This window comes from Manis pentadactyla, chromosome 8 (assembly GCF_030020395.1).
Source record: "Manis pentadactyla isolate mManPen7 chromosome 8, mManPen7.hap1, whole genome shotgun sequence".
NCBI lineage: Eukaryota > Metazoa > Chordata > Mammalia > Pholidota > Manidae > Manis > Manis pentadactyla.
The window spans coordinates 60,260,174-60,283,868 of record NC_080026.1 but is presented as its reverse complement, the minus strand read 5'-3'; the positions used below and the strand labels follow the sequence as shown (position 1 = coordinate 60,283,868).

Genomic DNA, 23,695 nt, shown 5'->3' with positions numbered 1-23,695 from the left:
TTGGTTGAGTCTACTATTTCTATGTGGCAAATACACAGAAGATCATTTTGTTCTAAGTTTCCAGTATTTATACCAATTATTCTTTACAGTTTTATTGCATTAGCTAGATAACTCTAAAGCAATACTCAATTGTCTTGTTAATGGGAAGACTATTTTTTCACCTTCAAATAGGATGCTGCTAGTAGTTTCTAAAAAATGTTCTTAATCCCATTCAAGTCTCAGATATGACAGTTGCATTAGGTATCTTTTAAGATCCCTTCTAATTCAAATTGTCTCATTATATGATCATTACTTGCTGCTTTTTTATTGTAGCTGTAAACAAACTGAGTATTCCACTGAGCAATCCATCACCCCCATTGAATACCACTGACCTGTTTTTACTTAATGGATACTTTCCAAATCTTCTAGGTCAATTACTTGAACATCAAGACAGTATAGAAGAAAATTAGTTCTTCCCAAGGTTTAAGAAAACTAAGGTAGGAAATGAAACTTTTTTTAGAGTTACTTAAGGTGTTTCCCTTTGAGATTTTTCAATAAAAATAAATCACTGAACTGACCTTTGCATAGCAAATGTAAACTTAATTGAAAATTCAGTAATGTTCTAGACAGACTGGGGGTGAAAGGTCCAAAGAAAAATAAATTACCAAGACTTACATGAGAAAGAAACCTACAATGTTTATTTCTGAAAAGCTCTGGTTCAACACAGAAGTCCATCAAGCACATGCACATTTAAAAATATGTATTTTAAGTTGAAAGTTAATAAACACATATATGCTCATACATAAATATTTTAAAAGCTTCCCCACAGAAGCAGTCATATATTCACAAAGGTGTCAGTGGAGTTTCATATTCATATCCTAGGCAAAAATTGATTTACTGTTGGTTTGAAACTTAGTATTTCAATTAGTCAAAAGTTTTCAATTTGGAATTCACTTCCCAAAAATGAAATAAAAACAAATTCAATCACTATTTCCATATTTTACTTATTTAATTTCTCTGAAAATCTAAACATTAGTCCAGCTACAAAAATATGAGGCATACATTAAAGAAGAGACATGCTTACCAGCAAGAATTGTGAAATTTTTCTTTACAAGAACGTTTCAAATCCAAATAATAAAAGTACTTCAGGCAAAACACAGTATTTTCATTTAGATCATACCATAGAATCCTTCTCAGGAATATTGTTGTATATTATATCTATTATTTTACAATAACAGAGAAAACTAAATTAGGGGTACAAAAATTAAAGGCCAATTATCAAAATTAAATTAATATTTACCATAGACTATTATTTATGTGAACAATATAAACAGGTGGAGTCACAATTTGATTTAATACAAAATACATTTCTGACATATAATTATTTTTTAAATGAAAATTATTAATTTTAATTCAACCAATTCAAGTATTCATTTAGCCAAGGGAAGAAAACAAGCTTCTTAAAAATTCAAGATTTACAAATTAATATTAGAAATATCCTCAATATAATACATGGAATATTCTGATCTCTACTGAATTATACTGTACAAAGACATGTATCAATTGCTTTACAACTTATAATCAGATATACCTAGTCACTAAAATTCCCTGACCAAAATATCACTAACTGTATGAGGCAAAGTCCTATAATAAAATGAATGTAATAATGGCCACATCTTTTCAAAAACAGAATATGGAACTGTTTTCACAACTACGAATTTGGGTTTCCAAGATCTGATTCCCAGTGCCAACTTCTAAATGTTACAGCAGAGGTGGGGCAGTAATGGAAAGAAATGATTTAATAGAACTCTGAAGAAAAAAATAACTATCATAGATCTTAGTTTAAAAATATATCTGGCATAAGAGACCCTCAGAATTATACAGTAATGCCTATATCAAAGTTTATTGGTTAGCTAAAGGGCAGAGTAAGAGGCAAGAAAAATGTAGTATTTGCTTTTAACAAAGCAGAATGAGTAATATGTTAAGTGTTAGGGTGGGATAGGAAAGAACTCAAGCCAGGCAAAAATTTCCTCTTGGACTTTCTATACATACCTCTATTTCAGTTTTGGACTGTTGACCAGTGTGTTCATGTGAAGGAGAGGAGGACCTGTGCCATCCTGACATGCTTCCCAGACCAACAGGTCCTTGTCCAGCTGCTCTAGAAAGACAGCTTGTCCTCTGAGGCCCCAGGGGGACCCCCAGGAATGTGGAGGTCAGGAAAACGGAATCCAATTTGTGGAGAAAGTTACTCCCTCTTAATTGGACTCTTAGGGAACTGAGTTATTCAAATACCAACTAAAAGGAGATTCTAGCTAAAACCCATGCATAAGTATCTGTCTTGAAATGCCTATAAGATGATGGCATCTTAGAGTCTATGAGCCTTTTGTGTTCTCCCAGAGTAAGGGCTTTATGAGGTCCTGGAAATCCTCAGCTCCCTTTAGCTGTCTTTCCAAATAAAATATTAATGAATATAGTGTAAATCCTTTATTGGGCTCTGTAATCCCTTCAACAAAATAGGCTGAGTTGTTCTATGTAGCTTTAGTTTTATTGGAAAAAATGGGAGAAAATTTTGATATTATCTAAGTAAGATCAATGGGTAAACACTGTTCACCCTAAATCAGATGATAATGCCTTCAGGGAGCTGTCAGAAAGAAAATTAAATGATATCCCAAGAAAACACATTGTCTGCATAAGCAAATCGCTTCAGCACAGCTTGAACATGTTCTTTATGAGGAGTCTCCAAGCCATTTGGTAATTTCAAGAGTGAGGCAACAGAAGTCTTTCTTAATTGAAAGTCAGTAGCTTCTCAAGAACTTTAAGTACGACTTGATAACAAAAGTAAAACTGCTCCTATACAAATATATATGAAAAACAACAGAAGGTTAAGTAATTGGATACCAGTATCCACTTTCAGAGAACACAGTTGTAATTTTCAACCAAAAGTAAAGTTCCTAAGAAGAGCAAACATTTAATTAACTAAGAACTTCTTTAAATGAATATAATTTTTAGAACTATCATGAGGATAAATGATCACAATAAAGTTCTTGGTCTAGAACTAGTTAACTGAAGGCTTAACTGCACGGAAGGGAAACTGACTCTCAATCTCTATGTCCTTATATTTTCCCAGGATAAATCAAGTTCAAACTTTTTTTTTTTAATGTAGCCTCAGGTCTCTCAGGCAACCTTGGTTCAAATAAAATGCATTTCACATCATTCATACAACATTGGCCTAAAAAACTGGTCAACTGAAAGATTGAGGAGTACCTGTTTGTTTTCATTATCCATACTCTCTTGACTACACCCAGTAATGATTAATAACTAATCTGTGATATGCTATCTTTTTAGACCTGCCAAAAATTTTGACATTTTACTGGCAAGTAAATATCACAAAATTGCTATCCAGAAAGTTATGAAAAACAACATCAGATATGTTACTTAAATAACACAGCATTACGGACAAAGTGTGTGTTTGGGCACCGGGAGACTTCAGTTTGAGTCTTGGCTCCCCCACTTGCTATCTGAATGACCTCTGAGAACAGACTTCATTGCTCTGAACTTGAAATACTTCATCAGTAATAAAGCAAAAACTAATGTCTACTTGGTGAGAATTCAATGAACTTATGTAGGTAAAAGAGATTTATAAATTGTAATGTGCTATACAATGTTAATTTTTATATTCATTATTCTTACTAGAATGTATGTGGTCGCGCTTACCTTTATTTGAACCATGCTGTGATGCTGTTCTCTCACTTGGGTCACTATATTCATGATATTGAACTACAACAGGATGACAGTAATTTTGTATTATCCATAGAGGGGAAAAACATAAACCCATACATTGCATACTCATACTTCTTTCCAGTAAGCAAGATGTCAAGATTTAACCAGAATGGTCTCCTTTTCAATCATAATAAAATGTATTATTTTTAACCTAGTCTAGTGGATAAGACTTGCTTAAATGGGTTTCCACTAAAAAGCAGGAAGCAATCATTTATAACAAGAAATGTTCTCCAAAATAAATAACAAATTCGCCCCTATGTCTACATTCCTATTCTCCGAAGAGAGAACTTAAAGCAGCATTGTAATTCTGGAAAACTCAGAAGCACAGAAGACTTTTTCTGGCCACACTAATAACACAGCTGTTTCTCATATAAAGAGCCCTCTTAACTCAAATGGAGACCCTGATGAACAGTTGGCTCAACACCAAATTCTGCACCTGTGCATGGAGACTAGCACTACCCAGTGTGGTTGCTGAGCTACTGCAGGTCTGCAAAGGGCTGTTATTATTATTCAACAATGAGATGAGTCCAGAAACTGGGAGTATACGTTTAGAAACTCTTCTGGCAATCTGACGGTAGCGCAGATTCAAGGATCACCGTCAGTGGAACAAGATGTAGAACAGCTCGGGTGATAATGAAACCTGCCTGCAGAGACACATGTGGTGCAAGGTGAGGACCAGTCACATGCAGCAAGACCATGTTGACTCAAGAAATTTTATCCCCAAAGTACAGAAAAATTAGAGAAATGTAAGCATTCCTTTATTTTTATAACTTGTCATTTTTTAATTTAAAAACTTAAGCCTTTAAAAATGTTTTATTTTGAAACAGTTATGCACAGTAAGCTGAAAAAAAAAGGTACAGAGAAATCCTGTGTATCTTGCACCTAATTTCCCCCAATTATACTATCTTATATAACTGTAGTATAATATCAAAATCTGGAAATTGACATTGGTACAATCCAGAGCTTATTCAGATTTTGTTAGTTTTATATGCAATCATTTCTGTGTGAGTGTGTGCAGTTCTATGCAATGTTACCACCATGTGAAGATTCATATGACAGTCAAGGTATGTAACTCTTGATTAGAACATTAGAACTACCCACCCACCCCAACTCCTAACCCTTGGCAACTAGTTATCTATTCTCTCTATATATAACCTTTTTATTTCAAGAGTATATGAATGGAATCCTATAGTATATCTAACCTTCTGAGGTTTTTTTCATTCACACTAATTCCTTGTGACTAGGTTGTATCAATAGCTCACTTCTTTTTATTGCTAAATAGTTCCATGCTGTGGACATGTAGCAGTTGTTGAAGACATCTAAGTTGTTTCAGTTTTGCCTATTATGAAAATATCTGCTATGAAGATTTATGTCCAGGTTTTTGTGAAAATGTTTTCATATCTCTGGGATAAAAAACCACGAACACTGTTGCTGGGGTAAGTTTAATTTAGTTTAGTTTTTTTTTTAAAGAAATTGTAAATCTGTTTTCCAGAATGGGTATGCCATTCTACATTCCCACAAGTAATGTATGATTAATCCAATTTCTTCAAATCTTTACCAGCATTCAGTGCTGTCACTACTTTTTCATTAGCCTTTCTGATAGATGTCTAATAATATTTCATCAGATCTTTAATTGCATTTCCCTAAAGGCAAGTGAAGCTGAGCATGTGCTTATCTGTCATCTATATATCCCCTTTGGTGAAGTATCTATTCCTGTCCTTTACCCATTTTCTAACTGGATTGCTTTTTTGTTTTGGTTTTTTTTTTTTTTTTTTAATAATTATTTTTTATTGAAGGGTAGTTGACACACAGTATTACATTACATGAGTTTCAAGTGTACAACACAGTGGTAGAACATTTATATACATAATTCTAGGTTCCAGCTATCACCCTACCAGGCTGTTACAATATCTTGACTATATTCCTTATGCTATACATTATATCCCGGTTACTAATTTATTTTACCATTGGAAGTCTGTCCTTTTTTTTTTGTGAGGGCATCTCTCATATTTATTGATCAAATGGTTGTTAACGACAATAAAATTCTGTATAGGGGAGTCAATGCTCAATGCACAATCATTATTCCACCCCAAGCCTAATTTTTGTCAGTCTCCAATCTTCTGAGGCATAACAAACAAGTTTTTACATGTAGAACAAATTCTTACATAATGAATAAGTTACATAGTGAACAGTACAAGGGCAGTCATCACAGAAACTTTCGGTTTTGCTCATGCATTATGAACTATAAACAGTCAGTTCAAATATGAATACTCATTTGGTTTTTATACTTGATTTATATGTGGATACCACATTTCTCTCTTTATTATTATTATTTTTAATAAAATGCTGAAGTGGTAGGTAGATACAAGATAAAGGTAGAAAACATAGTTTAGTGTTGTAAGAGAGCACATGTAGATGATCAGGTGTGTGCCTGTAGACTATGTGTTAATCCAAGCTAGACCAGGGCAATAAAACATCCACGTATGCAGAAGATTTCTCTCAGAACGGGGGGGTGAGGTTCTAAGCCTCACCTCTGTTGATCCCCAATTTCTCACCTGATGGCCCCCCTGCGACTGTGCCTGTCTTAGGTTGTTCCTCCCTTGAGGAATCTTACCCGTCTCTGGCTAACCAGTCATCTTCCGGGGCCATACAGGGAAATGTGAAGTTGGTAAGTGAGAGAGAAGCCTTATTGTTTGAAAAAGTTAGCTTTTTACTTCTTTGCATATTTATGCCCTGTGGCTTCTATGCCCAGCATTTGTCTTGAGGTATCTTTACCACTTGGAAGAATTATGATACTCGGTAAATTTGATATGAGGCACGAATTCTATTTAAGGGTTGTAATTAGGAAGGAAGAAGAAAAGCTATAGAAGTAGCAGGCGGAAGAAAACATGGGAAGATTGATTATTTCTTTGATATATCTTCTTGTAGAGTAACTTCAGCATGTATAGGTTTTAAGCTACTACTTAAATTGCACACACACATTAACATAATAGGAGTATAGTTACATAACCAAAGCATATCTGTAATTACCAGCCATCTGCAGTGAAACCAAGAAAACCAGTTAGGCACCTTAGGCATTTGTGAAAACTTATCTATGATATGGTGGATATTGTCCAAATGAACTTGAACAGTCTGAGAGAAATCAGACAAATTAAAACAACCCATTCCTGGGGACTGTTCACATGCCATATGTTCTTTTAACAATAAATAGTTTGTAGTTGTAAGACTTTGGAGCGCTACAATTTGCACTTCTCCAAATTCTTGGTTGAGTTCCAACAGTATAGATCCAGTCCAATTTTGTTGTTTTACTGTATGCACAGGCCAGCTTAGATATCTCCTTCCTCATTCCCATGGCAGGTCCAGGAACTGGTGGGATGAGTGCATCTACAGCTGTAGCAGTGCGTGGATCTTTGTTGGGGTTTTTTGATGATCATCTTCTGGCATGAGTCTTCCAGAGGGTGCAGATGTTGGAAGTTCTTTTTCATATCGTATCTTAGTTCATTTTCGGGGTAGCCCAATTAGGCTTTGATCCTCTGTATAAACACAAACAGACCCTTTGCCTACACTTTTATATGCCCTTTATACCCTTGTGTAGAACTCGTTGGAGGTTACCACACAGGAACTGCCCTTTTTTTTTTTTTTTTTTTCTATCACTGATCTACACTTACATGACGAATATTATGTTTACTAGGCTCTCCCCTATACCAGGTCTCCCCTATAAACCCCTTTACAGTCACTGTCCATCAGCATAGCAAAATGTTGTAGAATCACTACTTGCCTTCTCTGTGTTGTACAGCCCTCCCTTTTCTCCTACCCCCCATGCATGTTAGTCTTAATACCCCCCTACTTCTCCCCCCCTTATCCCTCCCTACCCACCCATCCTCCCCAGTCCCTTTCCCTTTGGTACCTGTTAGTCCATTCTTGAGTTCTGTGATTCTGCTGCTGTTTTGTTCCTTCAGTTTTTCCTTTGTTCTTATATTCCACAGATAAGTGAAATCATTTGGTATTTCTCTTTCTCCGCTTGGCTTGTTTCACTGAGCATAATACCCTCCAGCTCCATCCATGTTGCTGCAAATGATTGGATTTGCCCTTTTCTTATAGCTGAGTAGTATTCCATTGTGTATATGTACCACATCTTCTTTATCCATTCATCTATTGATGGACATTTAGGTTGCTTCCAATTCTTGGCTATTGTAAATAGTGCTGCAATAAACATAGGGGTGCATCTGTCTTTCTCAAACTTGATTGCTGCATTCTTAGGGTAAATTCCTAGGAGTGCAATTCCTGGGTCAAATGGTAAGTCTGTTTTGAGCATTTTGATGTACCTACATACTGCTTTCCACAATGGTTGAACTAACTTACATTCCCACCAGCAGTGCAGGAGGGTTCCCCTTTCTCCACAGCCTCGCCAACATTTGTTGTTGTTTGTCTTTTGGATGGCAGCCATCCTTACTGGTGTGAGGTGATACCTCATTGTAGTTTTAATTTGCATTTCTCTGATAATTAGCGATGTGGAGCACCTTTTCATGTGTCTGTTGGCCATCTGTATTTCTTTTTTGGAGAACTGTCTGTTCAGTTCCTCTGCCCATTTTTTAATTGGGTTATTTGTTTTTTGTTTGTTGAGGCGTGAGAGCTCCTTATATATTCTGGACGTCAAGCCTTTATCGGATGTGTCATTTTCAAATATATTCTCCCATACTGTAGGGATCCTTCTTGTTCTATTGATGGTGTCTTTTGCTGTACAGAAGCTTTTCAGCTTAATATAGTCCCACTTACTCATTTTTGCTGTTGTTTTCCTTGCCCGGGGAGATATGTTCAAGAAGAGGTCACTCATGTTTATGTCTAAGAGGTTTTCGCCTATGTTTTCTTCCAGGAGTTTAATGGTTTCATGGCTTACGTTCAGGTCTTTGATCCATTTTGAGTTTACTTTTGTATATGGGGTCAGACAATGGTCCAGTTTCATTCTCCTACATGTAGCTGTCCAGTTTTGCCAGCACCACCTGTTGAAGAGACTGTCATTTTGCCATTGTATGTCCATGGCTCCTTTATCAAATATTAATTGACCATATATGTCTGGGTTAATGTCTGGATTCTCTAGTCTGTTCCATTGGTCTGTGGCTCTGCTCTTGTGCCAGTACCAAATTGTCTTGATTACTATGGCTTTATAGTAGAGCTTGAAGTTGGGGAGTGAGATCCCCCCTACTTTATTCTTCTTTCTCAGGATTGCTTTGGCTATTCGGGGTCTTTGGTGTTTCCATATGAATTTTTGAATTATTTGTTCCAGTTCATTGAAGAATGTTGCTGGTAGTTTCATAGGGATTGCATCAAATCTGTATATTGCTTTGGGCAGGATGGCCATTTTGACGATATTAATTCTTCCTAGCCACGAGCATGGGATGAGTTTCCATCTGTTAGTGTCCCCTTTAATTTCTCTTAAGAGTGACTTGTAGTTTTCAGAGTATAAGTCTTTCACTTCTTTGGTTAGGTTTATTCCTAGGTATTTTATTTTTTTTGATGCAATTGTGAATGGAGTTGTTTTCCTGATTTCTCTCTCTGTTGGTTCATTGTTAGTATATAGGAAAGCCACAGATTTCTGTGTGTTGATTTTGTATCCTGCAACTTTGCTGTATTCCGATATCAGTTCTAGTAGTTTTGGGGTGGAGTCTTTAGGGTTTTTTATGTACAGTATCATGTCATCTGCAAATAGTGACAGTTTAACTTCTTCTTTACCAATCTGGATTCCTTGTATTTCTTTATTTTGTCTGATTGCCGTGGCTAGGACCTCCAGTACTATGTTAAATAACAGTGGAGAGAGTGGGCATCCCTGTCTAGTTCCCGATCTCAGAGGAAATGCTTTCAGCTTCTCGCTGTTCAATATAATGTTGGCTGTGGGTTTATCATAGATGGCCTTTATTATGTTGAGGTACTTGCCCTCTATTCCCATTTTGCTGAGAGTTTTTAACATGAATGGATGTTGAACTTTGTCAAATGCTTTTTCAGCATCTATTGAGATGATCATGTGGTTTTTGTCTTTCTTTTTGTTGATGTGGTGGATGATGTTGATGGACTTTCGAATGTTGTACCATCCTTGCATCCCTGGAATGAATCCCACTTGGTCATGGTGTATGATCCTTTTGATGTATTTTTGAATTCGGTTTGCTAATATTTTGTTGAGTATTTTTGCATCTACGTTCATCAGGGATATTGGTCTGTAGTTTTCTTTTTTGGTGGGGTCTTTGCCTGGTTTTGCTATTAGGGTGATGTTAGCTTCATAGAATGAGTTTGGGAGTATCCCCTCCTCCTCTATTTTTTGGAAGACTTTAAGGAGAATGGGTATTATGTCTTCCCTGTATGTCTGATAAAATTCCGAGGTAAATCCATCTGGCCCGGGGGTTTTGTTCTTTGGTAGTTTTTTGATTACCTCTTCAATTTCGTTGCTGGTAATTGGTCTGTTTAGATTTTCTGTTTCTTCCTGGGTCAATCTTGGAAGGTTATATTTTTCTAGGAAGTTGTCCATTTCTCCTAGGTTTCCCAGCTTGTTAGCATATAGGTTTTCATAGTATTCTCCAATAATTCTTTGCATTTCCGTGGGGTCCGTCGTGATTTTTCCTTTCTTGTTTCTGATACTGTTGATTTGTGTTGACTCTCTTTTCTTCTTAATAAGTCTGGCTAGAGGCTTATCTATTTTGTTTATTTTCTCGAAGAACCAGCTCTTGGTTTCATTGATTTTTGCTATTGTTTTATTCTTCTCAATTTTATTTATTTCTTCTCTGATCTTTATTATGTCCCTCCTTCTGCTGACCTTAGGCCTCATCTGTTCTTCTTTTTCCAATTTCGATAATTGTGACATTAGACCATTCATTTGGGATTGCTCTTCCTTTTTTAAATATGCTTGGATTGCTATATACTTTCCTCTTAATACTGCTTTTGCTGTGTCCCACAGAAGTTGGGGCTTAGTGTTGTTGTTGTCATTTGTTTCCATATATTGCTGGATCTCCATTTTGATTTGGTCATTGATCCATTGATTATTTAGGAGCATGTTGTTAAGCCTCCATGTGTTCGTGAGCCTCTTTGCTTTCTTTGTACAGTTTATTTCTAGTTTAATGCCTTTGTGGTCTGAAAAGTTGGTTGGTAGGATTTCAATCTTTTGGAATTTTCTGAGGCTCTTTTCGTGGCCTAATATGTGGTCTATTCTGGAGAATGTTCCATGTGCACTTGAGAAGAATGTATATCCCGCTGCTTTTGGATGTAGAGTTCTATAGATGTCTATTAGGTCCATCTGCTCTACTGTGTTGTTCAGTGCTTCCGTGTCCTTACTTATTTTCTGCCCAGTGGATCTATCCTTTGGGGTGAGTGGTGTGTTGAAGTCTCCTAGAATGAATGCATTGCAGTCTATATCCCCCTTTAGTTCTGTTAGTATTTGTTTCACATATGCTGGTGCTCCTGTGTTGGGTGCATATATATTTAGAATGGTTATATCCTCTTGTTTGACTGAGCCCTTTATCATTATGTAGTGTCCTTCTTTATCTCTTGTTACTTTCTTTGTTTTGAAGTCTATTTTGTCTGATATTAGTACTGCAACCCCTGCTTTCTTCTCACTGTTGTTTGCTTGAAATATGTTTTTCCATCCCTTGACTTTTAGTCTGTACATGTCTTTGGGTTTGAGGTGAGTTTCTTGTAAGCAGCATATAGATGGGTCTTGCTTTTTTATCCATTCTGTTACTCTGTGTCTTTTGATTGGTGCATTCAACCCATTAACATTTAGGGTGACTATTGAAAGATATGTACTTATTGCCATTGCAGGCTTTAAATTCGTGGTTACCAAAGGTTCAAGGTTAGCCTCTTTAGTGTCTTACTGCCTAACTTAGCTCGCTTATTGAGCTGTTATATACACTGTCTGGAGATTCTTTTCTTCTCTCCCTTCTTGTTCCTCCTCCTCGATTCTTCATATGTTGGGTGTTTTGTGCTGTGCTCCTTCTAGGAGTGCTCCCATCTAGAGCAGTCCCTGTAAGATGTTCTGTAGAGGTGGTTTGTGGAAAGCAAATTCCCTCAGCTTTTGTTTGTCTGGGAATTGTTTAATCCCACCGTCATATTTGAATGATAGTCGTGCTGGATACAGTATCCTTGGTTCAAGGCCCTTCTGTTTCATTGTATTAAATATATCATGCCATTCTCTTCTGGCCTGTAGGGTTTCTGTTGAGAAATCTGACATTAGCCTGATGGGTTTCCCTTTATAGGTGACCTTTTTCTCTCTAGCTGCCTTTAACACTCTTTCCTTGTCCTTGATCTTTGCCATTTTAATTATTATGTGTCTTGGTGTTGCCCTTCTTGGTTCCTTTCTGTTGGGGGTTCTGTGTATTTCCGTGGTCTGTTTGATTACTTCCTCCCCCAGTGTGGGGAAGTTTTCAGCAATTATTTCTTCTAAGATACTTTCCATCTCTTTGCCTCTCTCTTCTTCTTCTGGGACCCCTATAATACGGATATTGCTCCTTTTAGATTGGTCACACAGTTCTCTTAATATTGTTTCATTCCTGGAGATCCTTTTGTCTCTCTCTATGTCAGCTTCCATGCGTTCCTGTTCTCTGATTTCAATTCCATCAATGGCCTCTTGCATTCTATCCATTCTGCTTATAAACCCTTCCAGAGTTTGTTTCATTTCTGCAATCTCCTTTCTGGCATCTGTGATCTCTTTCCGGACTTCATCCCATTTTTCTTGCGTATTTCTCTGCATCTCTGTCAGCATGTTTATGATTCTTATTTTGAATTCTTTGTCAGGAAGACTGGTTAGGTCTGTCTCCTTCTCTGGTGTTGTCTCTGTGATCTTTGTCTGCCTGTAGCTTTGCCTTTTCATGGTGATAGGAATAGTCTGCAGAACTGGGACGAGTGACGGCTGGAAGGACTTCCTTTCTTGTTGGTTTGTGGCCCTCCTCTCCTGGGAGAACAGCGGCCTCTAGTGGCTTGTCCTGCGCAGCTGCGCGCAGACAGGGTTTCTGCTTCCTGCCCGGCTGCTATGGAGTTAATCTCCGCTGTTGCTGTGGGCGTGGCCTGGCTCGGGCAGCTACTCCAAAATGGTGGAGTCGCGTTGGAGCAGGAGCTGCTGGGAGGCTATTTATCTCCGTAAGGGGCCTCCCTGCTCCCTGCAGCCCAGGGGTTAGGGTGCCCAGAGGTCCCGGATTCCCTACCTCTGGATTAAGTGGCCCGCCCTGCCCCTTTAAGACTTCCAAAAAGCACCCGCCAAAACAAAACAATGACCACAAAAAAAAACAAGAAAAAAAAAATTTTTTTAATTAAAAAAAAAAAAAATTTTTATTTAAAAAAAAAAAAAGGTGGTCGTTCGTTTTTCTTTATTCTCCGGTGCCAGCCTCAGGCCTCTGCTCACCGGTCTTTCTGCCCTGTTTCCCTAATATTGGGGTCCCTGTCCCTTTAAGACTTCCAAACAGCGCTCGCCAAAACAAAGCAGCAAAAAAGCAAAAAAAAAAAATGGTCGCGCGCTTTTCTTATGCCCTCTGTCGCCCAGCCTCCAGTGCCTGCTCACTGTTCTTGCTGCCCTGTTTTCCCAGTATCGAGGGCCCTACACTCTGGCCCGGATGGCTGGTGCTGGGTGTTCGGCAGCCCTGGGCTCCGTCTCCCTCCCGCTCTGCCTGCTCTTCTCCCGCCGGGAGCTGGGGGGAGGGGCGCTCGGCTCCCGCGGGGCTGGGACTTGTATCTTACCCCCTTCGCGAGGCGCTGGGTTCTCTCAGGTGTGGATGTGGTCTGGATATTGTCCTGTGTCCTCTGGTCTTTATTCTAGGAAGGGTTGTCTTTGTTATATTTTCATAGATATATGTTGTTTTGGGAGGAGATTTCCGCTGCTCTACTCACGCCGCCATCTTCCGCCCCTCCTGTTTTGGTTTTTTTTAACCTTTGAGTCTTGAGGGTTCTTTATATATTCCAAATATAAGACCTATGTTGAAGTTTTTCCAAGTTTGTAGCTGACCATTTCATCCTCTTTATAGGGTCTTTCAGAGGATGAATGGTTTTAATTTGCTTCCCCCCAATATCAGTGATAGCAAGAATGTCTGCTCTCACCTCCTGTATTCAACACAGAACTTGAAGTTCTAAATAGCACAATAAAGCCAGGAAAAGAAATAAGAGGCATATAGATGTGAAGAAACAAATAACATTTGCTCCTATTTGCAGATGGAATGACTGTCTATATAGAAAACACCAAGGAATTAAAAAAGAAGACAAAAAATCCTCTTAGAACCAATAAGTGAGTTCAACAAGATCACATGATACAGATCAATATGCAAAAATCTATTGCATTTCTATATACTAACAATGACCATCTGGAAGCTAACAGTAAAAACACAATACAATCGCTCCAAAGAAAACAAAATAGGGTAAATCTAAAAAAAAATTCACATACAGGATTTGAATGTTGAAAATGACAAAATACTGATTTAAGAAATCAAAGACCTAAATAAACAGAGACATAACATGTTCATGGGTTGGAAGCATCAACATAGTAAAGATGTCAGTTCTCCCCAGATTGATCTATAGATTTAAAGCAATTCCTATTAAAATCCCTGCAAATTTTTCTGTAGAGATAGACAAGCTAATTCTAAAATTTATATAGGAAGGCACAGACACCATAATAGTTAAAACAATTTTGAAAAAGAAGAATAAAGTGGAAAGCATAAGTGTATCCAATGTTAAGACTTACTACATAACTACAGGAATCCAAAGTGTATATTGGAAAAGGATAGACACATAGATAAATGCAACAGAATACAAAACCAGAAATAGGTCCATACAAATATGCCCGATGATTTTTGACAAAGATGCAAAATCAATTCAATGGAAGAAGAATAGCCTTTTCAACAAATGGTGTTGAAACAATTGGACATATGTAGAAAATAAAACACTGCACCTTGACCTAAACCTCACACTTTATACAAAAACTAACTCAAAATGGATTATGGACTTAAATATAAAACATTTCACTACAGAAGTCTTAGAAAACACAGGAAAAATTCCTTGTGACTTAGGCTAAGTGATGAGTTCTTAGACTTGACACTAAAAGCATGATCCATAAAGGGAAATATTGATAAAAAAAAAAAAACCTCACTGAATTTAAAAAACACTGCTTCTTTGAAAATCTGTTTTTTAATTTATAATTTAATATTAGGCAAATAATGCAAATACATTCGTATTATTCATTTTTAACCTTAATATACTGATGGCAAAACAAGCTTCACTGGATGGTCTTGTTAAGAAAAGACAAAGCTTTCTGACTGTAACTGTGTGGTTAACCAAATGATGATAATGGAAGTGACTGCAAAGAAATGAAGACCAACAGAGTTCATGCTAATTTCACCTGGAACTTTTGATTCCTCATGTATTGAGCTTTATAGCCATTACCGGTTGTGAACTGCTAAAACCACACTTGTGTTAATTGCAAAAAGGTACTGGATATACTAGCTTACAAAGCAAAGGAACTATTAAAATTTACTTGTTATTTACATGAAAAAGAAATGAGTTCAAAGACAAAATAATGACTTTGAAGAATATTAAATTAAACAACCAACAGAAGCTGATGTTCAGTTATTTACATGTAACTTTAATGCCCCACAGACTTACATAAAATAACACTTGAATTGCTGAGACAATAGCAAAAGACTGTACTAAGGATGTTTTCTTGGAAATTTGGGGTAAATATGTTACAAAAAAAATAGTGAAAGTACCATTTTCTAATTATACCACAGCCTGATTCAGTCAGGGACTAATGATATGGAGTGGTACCAACTTATGAAACAAATAAAAATAGCAAAGTATTTACCATTACAACTTAATGAAGTCATAGATATTGCTAGCATAGTGATTCTTTTAGTATGTGCGTGATTTGAACATGATGTGATAAAAAGGAAGAACTATTCCTTTTTTCACCTTGATAACACTGGTTACAAACTATATAAAAATGCAAAGTACTACATTGTCAAGAAATGTGACTTGGAGCTTAAGTTTTGTGTAGGATTATGTTCTGGTAGTAGAGCTGAAATGACAAAAATGCAGTCTTAGGTAGTCATACAGATTAAGGAATTCATGCCATGAAATACATCAACATATTGGTTCATCGAAGAAGTCTTGTTATTAAAAGACAAAACAAAACCACCAAATGAACTTAACAGTGTGCATAGTGATGTAGTAAGAATTTTTAATTATGTAAAGGTTAATGTATTAAATTTTGGATTATTCATTTCATTTTATGATAATATGGAACTGATAATTTAACAACTGTTATGACATGCTGAAAATGGTTAGAGGGGAAAGTGCTATCAAAAATGGTTGAACTACAAAGAGGCAGTTTGATCCCAATGTCTTAATGATTTTTTAAGTAGGCTTGATTAAAAATGAAAATGGCTATAAAATTAACAATTAATAAAAAGAAATAAATGGTTACATATTCTCAGATTTTCATATTCTTTAGAGTTATTGTTGATAAATAAACCTTAACATGTCACAGGTCCCAACTCATCCAGCTGCACGTGGCGTGTGTGCAGTTTGCAATATGTGAGGCTCCCTATGTGAATTCCTCCCTGGTCCATACCCTGTTCAATAAGACCAAACCACTGGTCACACTCTGGAATGTCACAGCCAGCCATCAAACTGCTTTGAAAGTTTCTAAATGTTTACTCTCAAGTTCTCTAAGTTTATCTTGCTTCAGATAGCAAACATCCACAGACTGGTGCTGTTCCAGCACCACACTTTGAACAGCTCTGGATAGAATTTCTGAAGAGTATAGGAGCATCAGTAAGAACACTCAGTGGTTCAAGGCGCTATGGAAAGCCAATAAGGAAATAATGGATATATTTCCTATTTTTGAACCACTGTTCATCAAATCTAAGCATCTTTAACTGTAAAATGCATCATTATTTTCTGGAGCACTAAGAAAAAAAAAACACTGTCAATTAAACTGACAAATGGCTTATTATAAAACACATTTTTAGTTTAAAGAAGGTCTAATATTAGATAAAAGCATTCTCCTTAGGAACATAAAATATAGTATTTATTGTTTTCATACTCTGTACTAAGCTATGCACTTGCAGACAGACTAATCCTCACAACTACCTCCAGGAATCTGCAGCAGTTAAGTGAAAAGGAGGTACCCAAGGCTTGTATGTTTACTAAGTAGCTCTTGAAGGCCAAACATTAGTCTTCGGATATTAGAAGGCTATTAAAAGTAGCGGTATATTTGCTGAATTTATACACTTAACGGAAAATTGTTTTCAATGGCACAGAACACAACATCCACATGCAGGAACGCCCCTGTCAGGCCCACACCTGCACTGCAGTGAACAATAATGGGTCCTGTAAGGTGGCTCTTCCTCACATACGAACATACTGTATAAAACCATCTACTGAGGCAGGAGTGCCATGGTCTGGTCAGTCGGTGAACTGCAAGTGCTTTACAAAGTGACTGAATCCTGTCTGTTGAGACACAGAGAGGGAGGGAGACAGTGGGGGCAGAAAAGAGAGAGAAGGGGGAAAGAGAGATTTACCAGCTTCCTGTAGTAGAGACCTCATCTCAATTTCTATTATACCAATAATAATAATGGCTATATGGTAATACAATAATAAAAATAAGAATACTAACAGGTAACATAAGTTGAGCACTTACTATGTGCAAGGTACTGTGCTAGGGACTTCATCCTCACAGCAACCCTAGGAGGTAGGCACTATTTTCTCCTCATTTTACAGATAAAAAAGTAAAGGATTAGGGTGACTGAGATGTATGCTAGCTCAGAAGGCTCACATGTTTAAAGCTGGGACTATAATGTAGGCCTGCCTCCTAAATCCAAATCTACCACCTTTTTTCTGCACTATGAGACTGCAGAAAAACCAAGAATCCAAAAAACCGAGGGTGAGAGATGGGCTAACATGTTAGAAATTAAAGAGAAAAGTAATCTATCTTAGCTTAAATATTTTATGATTAGAAATTCAATAATAACAGGTTTGAAGTTGTCAAGTTGCTTGACTAGGAGCACCAGCCTTCTCTGGTAAGGAGGATGCCGGGGTGCTCAATGACCACGTGAGGGGGCCGAGCTCCCACTCCGGCGCTGAACCCCCTGCAAGTGCAGTCACGAAACTCTCCTCCGCACTGACAGATGGAGCACTTTGAGTTTACCTGTCATCCCTTCCAGAGGGATCACCCTTTCTCCAATGTGAAGCCCTTGTTTTACTTCACTGGGGACCCTCGTGGCAAAACTCATGATGGGTTTCTTACTCCTCTGTTCTCCGTAATATACCTTTTTCCTAAGTTTCAGAGAGAAGTAAATTTTCCTAAGTTCCAAATAGAAAACTCAAGTTTGAAAAATTGGTACATGAAACTAAATGATGAAAACAATACTTGAAAATCTTGTGAAGGCAACAAGCTGAGGATAGCTCTCACTCTGTCACGTATCCCAGAGGTTAATCTCTCCAACCGCTGTTGACCAATGACAGTCTGAATAAAAGTGGGCCTCAGTCTTACCTGACCCAGTGCCATGAAGACAGAATCCCCAAAGCAGATTCTCCAAACATGAACCCCGTGGTGCTGAGGCTTGTGGACCTCAGGCCATCATCCTAAACCCCTTTGCCAAGGTTCCCCAGCTGGACCCCAACACTGAATCCCTGTAGACAGATCACTCCTCTGTGCCTCCAACCTGGCCTGTGTATCTCCGAGCATGCTGACCTTCTGCCATGGCATATATCACACATCATTTGGAACTGATGTGTTTGGTGTCCTCCTTCCCCACTAGACTGTAAGTACTCTAAGAGGTGAGACTGTATCTGTTTTCTGTCTCTAAAACCTGGCACAATACCTACTTTATAGGAGGGAATCAACAAGTATTAGGGGAGTGACGGATCAGGTATATCCCCAGGAATACAGAGGTACAGAGCAAGTAGTGTCTAGCACACAGCCAGCAAGCTCCCCATCATTGTCCCCATTATTATTCTTGGCCTTTCTGGTCACCACTCTGTGTACCCATCTTCCTTGAGCTCCTCAACTCTATCTTTTCTGCTCCCTTCCAATTCCTCTATCTCTCCAACTTCTCCCTCAGGCCCCCATCCCACAGTAAACTCTTGGAAGCCCCCATGACTTCCCTAAATGCTTCGTCCACTTCCTTGTTTCCCACAGACACTTCCCTCTCTGCTGCCCTTTCCAATGGGGCCACCTGTTGTCCTGTGCTCCAGGTAAAACAGCATAGAGACTGGGATGCACACTCCTGGCTGCTCACTCCTGTTTCTAATTCATTATTCCTTCTCCTTGTATAAAAACCCCTCTTTCTTTCAAATTTCATACCGCTTAGCTTTATCTCTTCACTGCTATGCTCAGTGCTAAACCTCCTGGTTGCACGTACTGAAGAATCTGACCTTCTTCTCCCTGTAAGGTTGGAGGTACCAGAGGGAGGGGTGAGCATGTCAGATGAGCTCAGCCCTCACCAAATAAGGAAAGGGGGCAGCAAAAACCCCCAACCCTGGCCTAGTAAGGGAAGGAGACCAACAGATTCCGGCCTGATGACGTGCCAAAATCCCCGGCTGCTGCCCCCTCCCAACCTGGGAAAGGAGTAGTAACTTTCTAGTCCTTTGTCTACTGTAAAGGCCAATGACACATGCCTTAGGCTAGCCAATCCTCGCGCCACTGTAGACCTATGCTCTCCCTCCCCCTAATTTCTTTATAAACTCACTGCCTGCCCTGCTGGGTGCGACTCCTCCAGCCTGTGACTAACCAGACCAGTGAACATCACCTGGGATTGCGCCCTATTAAACTTTTGGCTCCTTTGTTGCCTCCTTGCCTGGTCATTTCAGCTCGATCTTACATCTATCTGGTGCTGAAACCTGGGAAGCAGATAAGGTGCAGGGCTCCAGCCAGCCACTGGTAGCTCCCACACCTCCTTCCCCGATCTGGGACCTCTGCCTACTCTCAGCACCTCGGACGGCAATTTGGTGAGTCCCTCCTTTCCTCCGGTCTGTTGTCCCAGTCCTGTCTCCACCTGGATCAGTTAACTTCAAAATCCTAGCTACGTCCAGGTTCTCCAGGCATTGAGCCTGTCCTGGTCCCAAGACAGAGAAGATGTCCTCATACGGGCTCCCAGATCTCCAGGGAAGAGTACGATAACTTCCCTGTCTCCTCCTAATGTGAGCGAGTTTGGGACACTAGGCTCGCCAGTTTAGGAGCTCCGGGAAACAGGTAACAGACATGGGGAACCAGTCCTCTAAATTGGAGGCTCAGACCCCTCTGCGGTGCCTCATATGCAATCTGACGACCCTAGATATAGTGGAGGAGACCCATAAATGGAAACTGGTCTGACTCTGTTCCCAGACTTGGCCCCAGTATCCTCTGGACAATCAATCTCACTGGCCCCCAGAGGGAACTTTCGATTTTAGCCTCCTCACCGACCTAACTAACTTCTGTCACCGAAATGGGAAGTGGTCTGAAGTCCCATATGTCCAGGACTTTTGGATATTGCACTCCCACCCTGACCTTTACGTTAAGTGTTCAATGACCCAGGTTCTCCTTGCCTGATCTCCAGTTAAGGATTGTCAGCCTCTTACTCTGCCCAGTCCTTCCTCCTTTTGAGATCCACCAGAGGACCTCGGTTGCCCACCTCCATTAGCCCACGATCCCCTCCCCCTAGTGTCACCGCCATCTTTAGGTCCCTTGTCCTCACACACGTCACCACCATCTTTAGGTTCTTTGTCCTCACCTGCATCGCCACCATCTTTAGGTCCTTTGTCCTCACATGCTTCACTGCAATCTTTAGGTCCTTCGTTCTCAGCCACGCCATCTTCCTGCTCCTCTCTCCTTCTGGTGTCTGTGCCACCCCCTCCCCCTCTCCTTCTGCCTTCACCACTCTCTTTCCCCACCAGAATAGGCTCTTCCTGCCCTCCAGTTCTGGAAGCCATGGACAAGACTCCTCCTAGCACAGACATACTTCCTTTCTCTCCCAACCCCACACCCCTCCCCGCACCCCTGTTCCCTGTTTGTATCCTCCTCTTCTGGCATCACCACCATCTTGTCCTTCACTTCCTGTTCCCACCCCACCACAATCTTATGTGCCCATGCCGCCCTTAGCGCCCAGTTGGTCTAGCCCTCCGGTCACCAGATCCAAGGTCCAGCGGCCGCCCCAAACAAACGCCCAACTAGTAGCCCCTCTCTGAGAGGTTGCAGGTGCAGAAGGGGTTGTCCAGGTTCATGCCCCTTTTTCCCTAGGAGACTTTTCCCAGATTGAAAAATGCCTGGGCTCTTTTTCCTTGAACCCCACAGTTTATACCAAAGAGTTTGACTACCTAACTCGGGCCTACGAACTTACCTAGCATGATATACATGTTATCCTAACCTCTACTCTTACCTCTGAGGAATATGACCGTGTTACCTCTGCCACCCGACATTGTGCAAACAAGGCACATAACATAGATTAGGCCAAGCCAACTGGGATGGAGGCGGTTCCTCCCACAGACCCCCAATGGGACTATAATACCCAAGATGGGGAAATTCAGTGGGACCAAATACTCCAGTATTTACTGGAAGGTATGAATAAGACAGCTCAAAAGGTCATTAATTATGATAAGCTGAGAGAGATTACTCAGAGACCTGATGAGAACCCAGCCTGTTTCCTTAACTGGCTCACAGAGGCTCTCTCTATACATACCCACCTTGACCCTGACTCATCTTTGGGATCCACGGTGTTGGCTACTCATTTTATTACACAGTCAGCCCCAAACATAAGACGTAAGTTCAAAAAGGCAGAGGATGGGTTCCAGACTCCACTCCGTGACCTGGTAACCATGGCCTTTAAAGTCTTTAATGCCCATGATGAAGAACATGAGAGGAGGATGGCATCCCGGACTCAAGCCTTTGCGGCGGCCCTACAACTGACAGAACAGGGGTCTCATCACACCAAAGACCGGTCTGGAGCTCATGAGCCTCTGGGATCTTCCTTCCAGTGCAGCCATGACTTGCAAAGAGATGCCCCAACCCGACCAATAAGCCCTCCTCTCCTCAACTCCACTTATGCTGCCCAACCCTAACAAACCATTTCTCTTATATACTACAGAAAAGACAGGAATAGCAACTGGGGTGCTGGTACAGCCAGTAGGACCCGGACACTGATCCTGTCAAAACAACTGGATCCCACCGCTAAGGAGTGGCAACCCTGCCTTAGAGCCCTGGCAGCGGCAGCGTGCTTCGCCAAAGAAGCTCTGAAACTAACCCTCCTACAGGTGATAACTGTATACTCTTCACATCATTTACAGGACCTTCTGGGACACAAATCTTTGCCCTCTCTCAGCCCATCACGAGTGCAGGAATTTCACCTCCTATTTATTGAACACCCCGAGTTAACTTTACAGGTGTCACCATCATTAGACCCAACCACCCTCCTTCCTCCTGCCAGTTCATCTGCCACGCCCAGCCACTCCTGCACGGAGCTGGTGGAAACCCTTTGACTCCCATGCGAGGGTCTCCAGGACATGCCTCTCACTGACCCGGACTTAACTCTGTTAGTAAATGGAAGCTCAGAGATTCAAATGGGTGCAGGTGGGCGGCCTACGCAGTAGTTTCCTCCTCCTCAGAAATAGTGGAGGTGGCTCCCCTGCCAATGGGGACCTCCTCCAAAAGGCAGGACTAGTAGCCCTCACCCGAGCCTTACAGTTGACGGCGGATCTTAAAGTAACCATTTACACCGACTCAGAGTATGCTTTCTTAATTGCACACAGCCATGTGGTGATTTGGAAGGAAAGGGGATTCCTCACTACCCGATTGTAAATGGTAAAACAATTCATCACCTACTCCAGGCCTTACAGGAACCCAAGGAGGTGGCTATTGTTCATTGCCGGGGACACCAGACAGGTACTGACCTGGTCACTAAAGGGAATGCTCGAGCCAATGCTACTGCCCGACAACTAACCTCAGGTCCTGATTATTCCCCAGTATTGTTTCTCTCCTCTCTATAACTCCTAATTATTCCAAAGAGGAAAAACAGCAACTTTTAGACCGGGGTGGAATGGCTGAACAACAGGGATGGATACATCTTAAGGACAGGATAGCCCTTCCCCAGGCCCAGGCCAGGGAAATCATATCTACAGTTTACCAATTCCTCCATATTGGTCCGGAGGCTACGTACAGGTTTCTCTTCCCTATCTTTGCCCCACCTGGGCTCCGAAAGACCATTTACCAGGTACATATGGCTTGCACCACCTGTCATCATGTTTCTTCTCAAGGCGCCCTCAAACGCCATGCAGCCCTCCACCAGCTGCGGGGAGCACTACCTGGACAGGATTGGCAGATTGATTTTACCCACATGCCTAGACACAGAAAGTTCAGATATTTACTGTTCATGGTTGATACATTTTCAGGTTGGATCGAGGCCTTTCCTACCTGCCAAGAGACTGCATTGGTGGTGGCAAAGACATTGGTGGAACACATCATCCCTTGTTTTGGCCTCCTGATGTCACTCCAGTCAGACAACAGACCAGCTTTCATCTCAAAGGTCACACAACTGGTGGCTGACTCTAAATATCTCCTGGAAACTACACATACCCTATCACCCTCAATCCTCGGGTAAGGTGGAAAGGGCCAATGGCCTTCTCAAGGATCAACTTACCAAATTCTCCTTAGAGATAAAGACCTCCTGGCCAGACCTACTCCCAATTGCTCTCACCCTATTGCAAGCAGCCCCTAGGGGACCCACCGGACTAAGTGCCTTTGAGTTAATGTATGGTAGACCCTTCCTTCTAAACACAGACCTGCCTACAACTCCACCCCCTCTAGCCCCCTACCTGCCTTACTTCTCACTCCTAAGACATCTTCTCAGGGAACATGCGGACCAGTTCCTGCCTCAACCCACCTCCCCCTTGGATCCAGGAATCACAGAGGTTCTGCAGCTGAGAGATGAAGTCCTTCTTAACTCCA

At 40.4% G+C, this 23,695-nt stretch overlaps 1 non-coding gene across 1 annotated transcript in view; it reads right to left on the bottom strand.

Moving 5' to 3' along the window:
* Window positions 1-963: 963 nt before the first annotated feature.
* Window positions 964-23,695, bottom strand: part of LOC118929367 (uncharacterized) — a 56,147-nt gene continuing 33,415 nt past the window's right edge. The window contains exons 2-3 of the transcript XR_008998867.1: window positions 3,694-3,756; window positions 964-2,829 (exon numbers count right to left, since the gene is read on the bottom strand). This is a non-coding gene — a transcript (uncharacterized LOC118929367). The remainder of the gene's footprint in view (window positions 2,830-3,693; window positions 3,757-23,695) is intronic.